Here is a 7,500-nt window from a genome sequence, read left to right as displayed (position 1 = left end):
AGTGTTCTCACAGACTGGGACTGAGTCAGAGACTGTTCTCACAGACTGGGACTGAGTCAGAGTGTTCTCACAGACTGGGACTGAGTCAGAGTGTTCTCACAGACTGGGACTGAGTCAGTGTTAGTGGGACTGAGTCAGAGACTGTTCTCACAGACTGGGACTGAGTCAGTGTTATCAGAGACTGGGACTGAGTCAGTGTTCTCACAGACTGGGACTGAGTCAGTGTTATCAGAGACTGGGACTGAGTCAGTGTTATCAGAGACTGGGACTGAGTCAGAGTGTTCTCACAGACTGGGACTGAGTCAGAGTGTTCTCACAGACTGGGACTGAGTCAGTGTTATCAGAGACTGGGACTGAGTCAGAGTGTTCTCACAGACTGGGACTGAGTCAGTGTTATCAGAGACTGGGACTGAGTCAGAGTGCTATCACAGTCCTCCTGTCTCTTCTTCTCTTTCACAGACTGGGACTGAATCAGTGTTCTCACAGACTGGGACTGAGTCAGAGTGTTCTCACAGACTGGGACTGAGTCAGAGTGTTCTCACAGACTGGGACTGAGTCAGAGTGTTCTCACAGACTGGGACTGAGTCAGAGTGTTCTCACAGACTGGGACTGAGTCAGTGTTATCAGTGGGACTGAGTCAGAGTGCTATCACAGTCCTCCTGTCTCTTCTTCTCTTTCACAGACTGGGACTGAATCAGTGTTCTCACAGACTGGGACTGAGTCAGAGTGTTCTCACAGACTGGGACTGAGTCAGAGTGTTCTCACAGACTGGGACTGAGTCAGAGTGTTCTCACAGACTGGGACTGAGTCAGAGTGTTCTCACAGACTGGGACTGAGTCAGAGTGTTCTCACAGACTGGGACTGAGTCAGAGTGCTATCACAGACTGGGACTGAGTCAGAGTGTTCTCACAGACTGGGACTGAGTCAGAGTGTTCTCACAGACTGGGACTGAGTCAGAGTGTTCTCACAGACTGGGACTGAGTCAGAGTGTTCTCACAGACTGGGACTGAGTCAGAGTGTTCTCACAGACAGGGACTGAGTCAGAGTGTTCTCACAGACAGGGACTGAGTCAGAGTGCTATCACAATCCTCCTGTCTCTTCTTCTCTTTCACAGACAGGGACTGAGTCAGAGTGTGCCCACAGTCCTCTGGCTCTGCTCTACTTTCATTCTTCAGATATATGTCTCACTAATCTGACCCTACACTGCTTCGTCAGTTCACTGTGACCTGGCCGACAAGCAGACAACTGTAAACAACGCCTTCCCACTCAGCTTTTTATGATTTCAGCACGCAAGTGATGAACCTTTTATCTAACTGGGAGTTACTGTGACGTTTGGTGCTCTTTGCCTAGTTATTTTCTTTCCCTGCTACGAGCTGACCTCTCATCTTGTTTCTCTGCTATGAGGTGACCTATTTTCTTATTGTTTCACTGCTACGAGCTGACCTCTCTTCTTGTTGTTTCCCTGCTATGAGGTGACCTCTCCTAGTTGTTTCCCTGCTATGAGGTGACCTCTCTTCTTGTTGTTTCCCTGCTATGAGGTGACCTCTCTTCTTGTTGTTTCTCTGCTGTGAGGTGACCTCTCTTCTTGTTGTTTCCCTGCTATGAGGTGACCTCTCTTCATGTTTCCCTGCTGTGAGGTGACCTCTCTTCTTCATGTTTCCCTGCTATGAGGTGACCTCTCTTCTTGTTTCTCTGCTATGAGGTGACCTCTCTTCTTATTGTTTCCCTGCTATGAGGTGACCTCTCTTCTTCATGTTTCCCTGCTATGAGGTGACCTCTCTTCTTCATGTTTCCCTGATATGAGGTGACCTCTCTTCTTATTGTTTCCCTGCTATGAGGTGACCTCTCTTCTTCATGTTTCCCTGCTATGAGGTGACCTCTCTTCTTCATGTTTCCCTGCTATGAGGTGACCTCTCTTCTTCATGTTTCCCTGCTGTGAGGTGACCTCTCTTCTTCATGTTTCCCTGCTATGAGGTGACCTCTCTTCTTCATGTTTCCCTGCTGTGAGGTGACCTCTCTTCTTCATGTTTCCCTGCTATGAGGTGACCTCTCTTCTTCATGTTTCCCTGCTATGAGGTGACCTCTCTTCTTCATGTTTCCCTGCTATGAGGTGACCTCTCTTCTTCATGTTTCCCTGCTATGAGGTGACCTCTCTTCTTCATGTTTCCCTGCTGTGAGGTGACCTCTCTTCTTCATGTTTCCCTGCTATGAGGTGACCTCTCTTCTTCATGTTTCCCTGCTATGAGGTGACCTCTCTTCTTCATGTTTCCCTGCTATGAGGTGACCTCTCTTCTTCATGTTTCCCTGCTATGAGGTGACCTCTCTTCTTCATGTTTCCCTGCTATGAGGTGACCTCTCTTCTTATTGTTTCCCTGCTATGAGGTGACCTCTCTTCTTCATTGTTTCCCTGCTATGAGGTGACCTCTCTTCTTATTGTTTCCCTGATGTGGGGTGACCTCTCTTATTGTTGTTTCCCTGCTATGAGGTGATCTCTCTTCTTCTTGTTTCCCTGCTATGAGGTGACCTCTCTTCTTCATGTTTCCCTGATATGAGGTGACCTCTCTTCTTGTTTTCCTGCTATGAGGTGACCTCTGAACTCTCTTCATATTGCGCTGTAGGTAGCTAGCCTACATTAGTTTCATAGTTGGTCTAAATGGTATTATCTAAATGGTATTATCACCCTATTGCTTCAGGATCATGAAAGAGGAGATTTTGTGAGCAACAGTTCACTCGAAGTTGACGAGATTTAAAAAGATTTAAAAAGAGCTTTTGAGCTATGTAAGAGGTTACAGACTAATTCCACAAGTATCTGGTTCGCCTGTTAGTTGTGTGTGTGGTTAAGGGTTAGGTTTAGGGGGTTAGTGAAAATAGAATGTTGATCGGGACTGAATTAAGTCCCCACAAGGTTAGTTATACGTGGGTTTGTGTATACAGAGCATTCGGAAAGTATTCAGACCCTCGACTTACAGCCTTATTCTAAAATGCATTCAAATGTCAATCTATACACAATATTTTTGCTAATTTATTGATTATTGATAATAAACTGAAATATTAATGACATTTAATGCAGACCCTTTGTTGAAGCACCTTTTGGCAGTGGTTACAGACTCGAGTCTTCTTGGGTTTGACGCTACAAGCTTGGCACACCTGTATTTGGGGAGTTTCTCCCATTCTTCTCTGCAGATCCTCTCAAGCTCTGTCAGGTTGGATGGGGAGAGTCACTGCACAGCTATTTTTAGGTCTCTCCAGAGATGTTTGATCGGGTTCATGTCCGGGCTGTGGTTGGGCCACTCAAGGACATTCAGAGAGTTGTCTCGAAGCCACTCCTGCGTTGTCTTGGCTGTATGCTTAGGGTCGTTGTCCTGATGGAAGGTGAACCTTCGGTTTTCATCAAGGATCTCTCTGCACTTTGCTCCGTTCATCTTTGCCTCGATCCTGCCAGGTTTCCCAGTCCCTGCCGCTGAAAAACATCCCCACAGCATGATGCTGCCACCACCATGCTTCACCGTAGGGATGGTGCCAGGTTTCCTCCAGACGTGATGCTTGGCATTCAGGCAAAATATTTCAATATTGGTTTATCAGACCACAGAATCTCGAGTGTCTTTATTTATTTTTGATTTTATCTTTATTTAACTAGGCAAGTCAGTTAAGAACTAATTCTCGGGCGACCAGCTCTAGAAAGAGTCTTGGTGGTTACAAACCATTTAAGGATGATGGAGGCCACTGTGTTCTTGGAGACCTTCAAGGCTGCAAACAAATGTTGGTTACCCTTCCCCAGATCTGTGCCTAGACAAAATCATGTCTCAGAACGGTTGTTTTTTGGTCTGACATGCACTGTCAACTGTGGGACCTTATATAGACAGGTGTGTGCCTTTCCAAATCATGTCCAATCTATTTAATTTACCACAGGTGGACTCCAATCAAGTTGTAGAAACATCTCAAGGATGATCAATGGAAACAGGATGCACCTGAGCTCCATTTCGAGTCTCATAGCAAAAGGTCTGAATGCTTATGTAAATAAGACAGTTGTTTTTAATTTGCAACATTTTTGAAAAACCTGATTTAATTTTGTCTTTATGGGGTATTGTGTGTAGATTGCTAAGGATAAAAAAATATATATATTTCCATTTTAGGATAAAGCTGTAACCTAACAAAATGTGGAAAAAGTCAAGGGGTCTGAATACTTTCTGAATGCTCTGTGCACATTTGTATGTGGGTGGATAAGGGTTGTGCACAGAACCAACCATCCCAAAAGGCTGGTTCCTCCTGTACCACCCTCCCTAGGTGCTCTATAACACACAGATTGATGTATGCAAATGGTCTATATGCCTCAGATTACATCCTAATCCCTATATAGTGTAGTGGGGAACAGAAGTCTGGCTGTTGTCCGGAGAGAAGAAACATTCACTGATTACAGGGCAGAATGAAAGACAGTAATGTTCCAGGAAATAACCGTTATTAACCCAACCAACTATAAACCCACTGTTAACTGGGAAAGAACTGTTATTAACCCAACCAACTATAAACCCACTGTTACCTGGGAAATAACTGTTATTAACCCAACCAACTATAAACCCACTACTACCTGGGAAATAACCACTAGCTCTTAACCCAACCAACTATAAACCCACTACTACCTGGGAAAGAACTGCTAGCTATTAACCCAACCAACTATAAACCCTCTGCTACCTGGGAAAGAACTGCTAGCTATTAACCCAACCAACTATAAACCCACTGCTACCTGGGAAAGAACTGTTATTAACCCAACCAACTATAAACCCACTGTTACCTGGGAAAGAACTGCTAGCTATTAACCCAACCAACTATAAACCCACTGTTACCTGGGAAAGAACTGCTAGCTATTAACCCAACCAACTATAAACCCACTGTTACCTGGGAAAGAACTGCTAGCTATTAACCCAACCAACTATAAACCCACTGCTACCTGGGAAAGAACTGCTAGCTATTAACCCAACCAACTATAAACCCACTGCTACCTGGGAAAGAACTGCTAGCTAACAACCCAACCAACTATAAACCCACTGCTACCTGGGAAAGAACTGCTAGCTAACAACCCAACCAACTATAAACCCACTGCTACCTGGGAAAGAACTGCTAGCTATTAACCCAACCAACTATAAACCCTCTGCTACCTGGGAAAGAACTGCTAGCTATTAACCCAACCAACTATAAACCCACTGCTACCTGGGAAAGAACTGTTATTAACCCAACCAACTATAAACCCACTGTTACCTGGGAACTGCTAGAAACTATAAACCCTCTGCTACCTGGGAAATAACTGTTATTAACCCAACCAACTATAAACCCACTGTTACCTGGGAAATAACTGTTATTAACCCAACCAACTATAAACCCTCTGCTACCTGGGAAATAACTGTTATTAACCCAACCAACTATAAACCCTCTGCTACCTGGGAAATAACTGTTATTAACCCAACCAACTATAAACCCTCTGCTATTAACCCAACCAACTATAAACCCACTGCTACCTGGGAAAGAACTGCTAACCAACTATAAGCCCTACCTGGGAAAGAACTAAACCCAACCAACTATAAACCCACTACTACCTGGGAAAGAACTGCTAGCTATTAACCCAACCAACTATAAACCCACTGTTACCTGGGAAAGAACTGTTATTAACCCAACCAACTATAAACCCTCTGCTACCTGGGAAAGAACTGTTATTAAACAAACCAACTATAAACCCACTGTTACCTGGGAAAGAACTGTTATTAACCCAACCAACTATAAACCCTCTGCTACCTGGGAAAGAACTGTTATTAACCCAACCAACTATAAACCCACAGTTACCTGGGAAATAACTGTTATTAACCCAACCAACTATAAACCCACTGTTACCTGGGAAAGAACTTCGAGCTCTTAACCCAACCAACTATAAACCCACTGCTACCTGGGAAAGAACTGCTAGCTAACAACCCAACCAACCATCAACCCACTGTTACCAGGAAAGAACTGCTAGCTAATAACCCAACCAACTATAAGCCCACTGCTACCTGGCAAAGAACTGCTAGCTAACAACCCAACCAACTATAAACCCACTGTTACCTGGGAAAGAACTGCTAGCTAACAACCCAACCAACTATAAACCCACAGCTACCTGGCAAAGAACTGCTAGCTAACAACCCAACCAACTATAAACCCACTGCTACCTTCGAAAGAACTGCTAGCTATTAACCCAACCAACTATAAACCCACAGCTACCTGGCAAAGAACTGCTAGCTAACAACCCAACCAACTATAAACCCACAGCTACCTTCGAAAGAACTGCTAGCTATTAACCCAACCAACTATAAACCCACTGCTACCTGGGAAAGAACTGCTAGCTAACAACCCAACCAACTATAAACCCACTGCTACCTGGCAAAGAACTGCTAGCTATTAACCCAACCAACTATAAACCTACTGCTACCTGGGAAAGAACTGCAAGCTAACAACCCAACCTGTCACGCCTTGGTCATTGTATTTTGTGGTTTTGTTATATGTTTGGGTAGGCCAGGGTGTGACATGGTCCTTCTGTAGCTCAGTTGGTAGAGCATGGCGCTTGTAACGCCAGGGTAGTGGGTTCAATTCCCGGGACCACCCATACGTAGAATGTATGCACACATGACTGTAAGTCGCTTTGGATAAAAGCGTCTGCTAAATGGCATATATTATTATTATTATTATTACATGGGTTTATATGTTGTATTCGTATTGGGGTTTGTATTATTTGGGATTGCGGCTGATTAGGGGTGTGTCTAGTTATGCTTGGCTGCCTGAGGCGATTCTCAATCAGAGTCAGGTGCTTGTCGTTGTCTCTGATTGAGAACCGTATTTAGACAGCCTGACTTTCGCTGTGTATTTTGTGGGTGTTTGTTCCTGTCTCTGTGTGTTAGTCACCAGATAGGCTGTAATTAGTTTCACGTTTCGTTTGTTGTTTTCGTATTTCAGTTATTTCATGTACCGTTTTCATTCATTAAAGTCATGAGTAACCTACACGCTGCATTTCGGTCTGACTCTCTTCTTACAACAGACGAACGTTGTTACACAACCAACCTTCAACCCTCTGCTGGTTGCCTGCCAAGAAAGAGTTAAGGGGTTGTGAAAAACAACTGCCATTTCAGTTTATGGAAGTGTCTGAAACCTAACTTAAAGGAGAAGACACCTGACCTGATAATGTCATGCTAAAACCTTGCATCTTCCTGTGTGTTGGAAAGAGGCACTATTCTCATTTTGGCATTACAGATCTGACATTTGGTAAACTGGGTTCCTCACACAATGTTGGAATTCTACAAGATTTCTTGGGGGGGGGGCATCTCTAAATGTAGATATCAGAACACTACTCTGACTCAGTGTTAAAAACATCTCAGAACACTACTATGACTCAGTGTTAAAAACATCTCAGAACACTACTCTGACTCAGTGTTAAAAACATCTCAGAACACTACTCTGACTCAGTGTTAAAAACATCTCAGAACA

Source organism: Oncorhynchus gorbuscha, unplaced genomic scaffold (genome assembly GCF_021184085.1).
Source record: "Oncorhynchus gorbuscha isolate QuinsamMale2020 ecotype Even-year unplaced genomic scaffold, OgorEven_v1.0 Un_scaffold_295, whole genome shotgun sequence".
NCBI lineage: Eukaryota > Metazoa > Chordata > Actinopteri > Salmoniformes > Salmonidae > Oncorhynchus > Oncorhynchus gorbuscha.
This window is presented reverse-complemented; position numbering follows the sequence as displayed.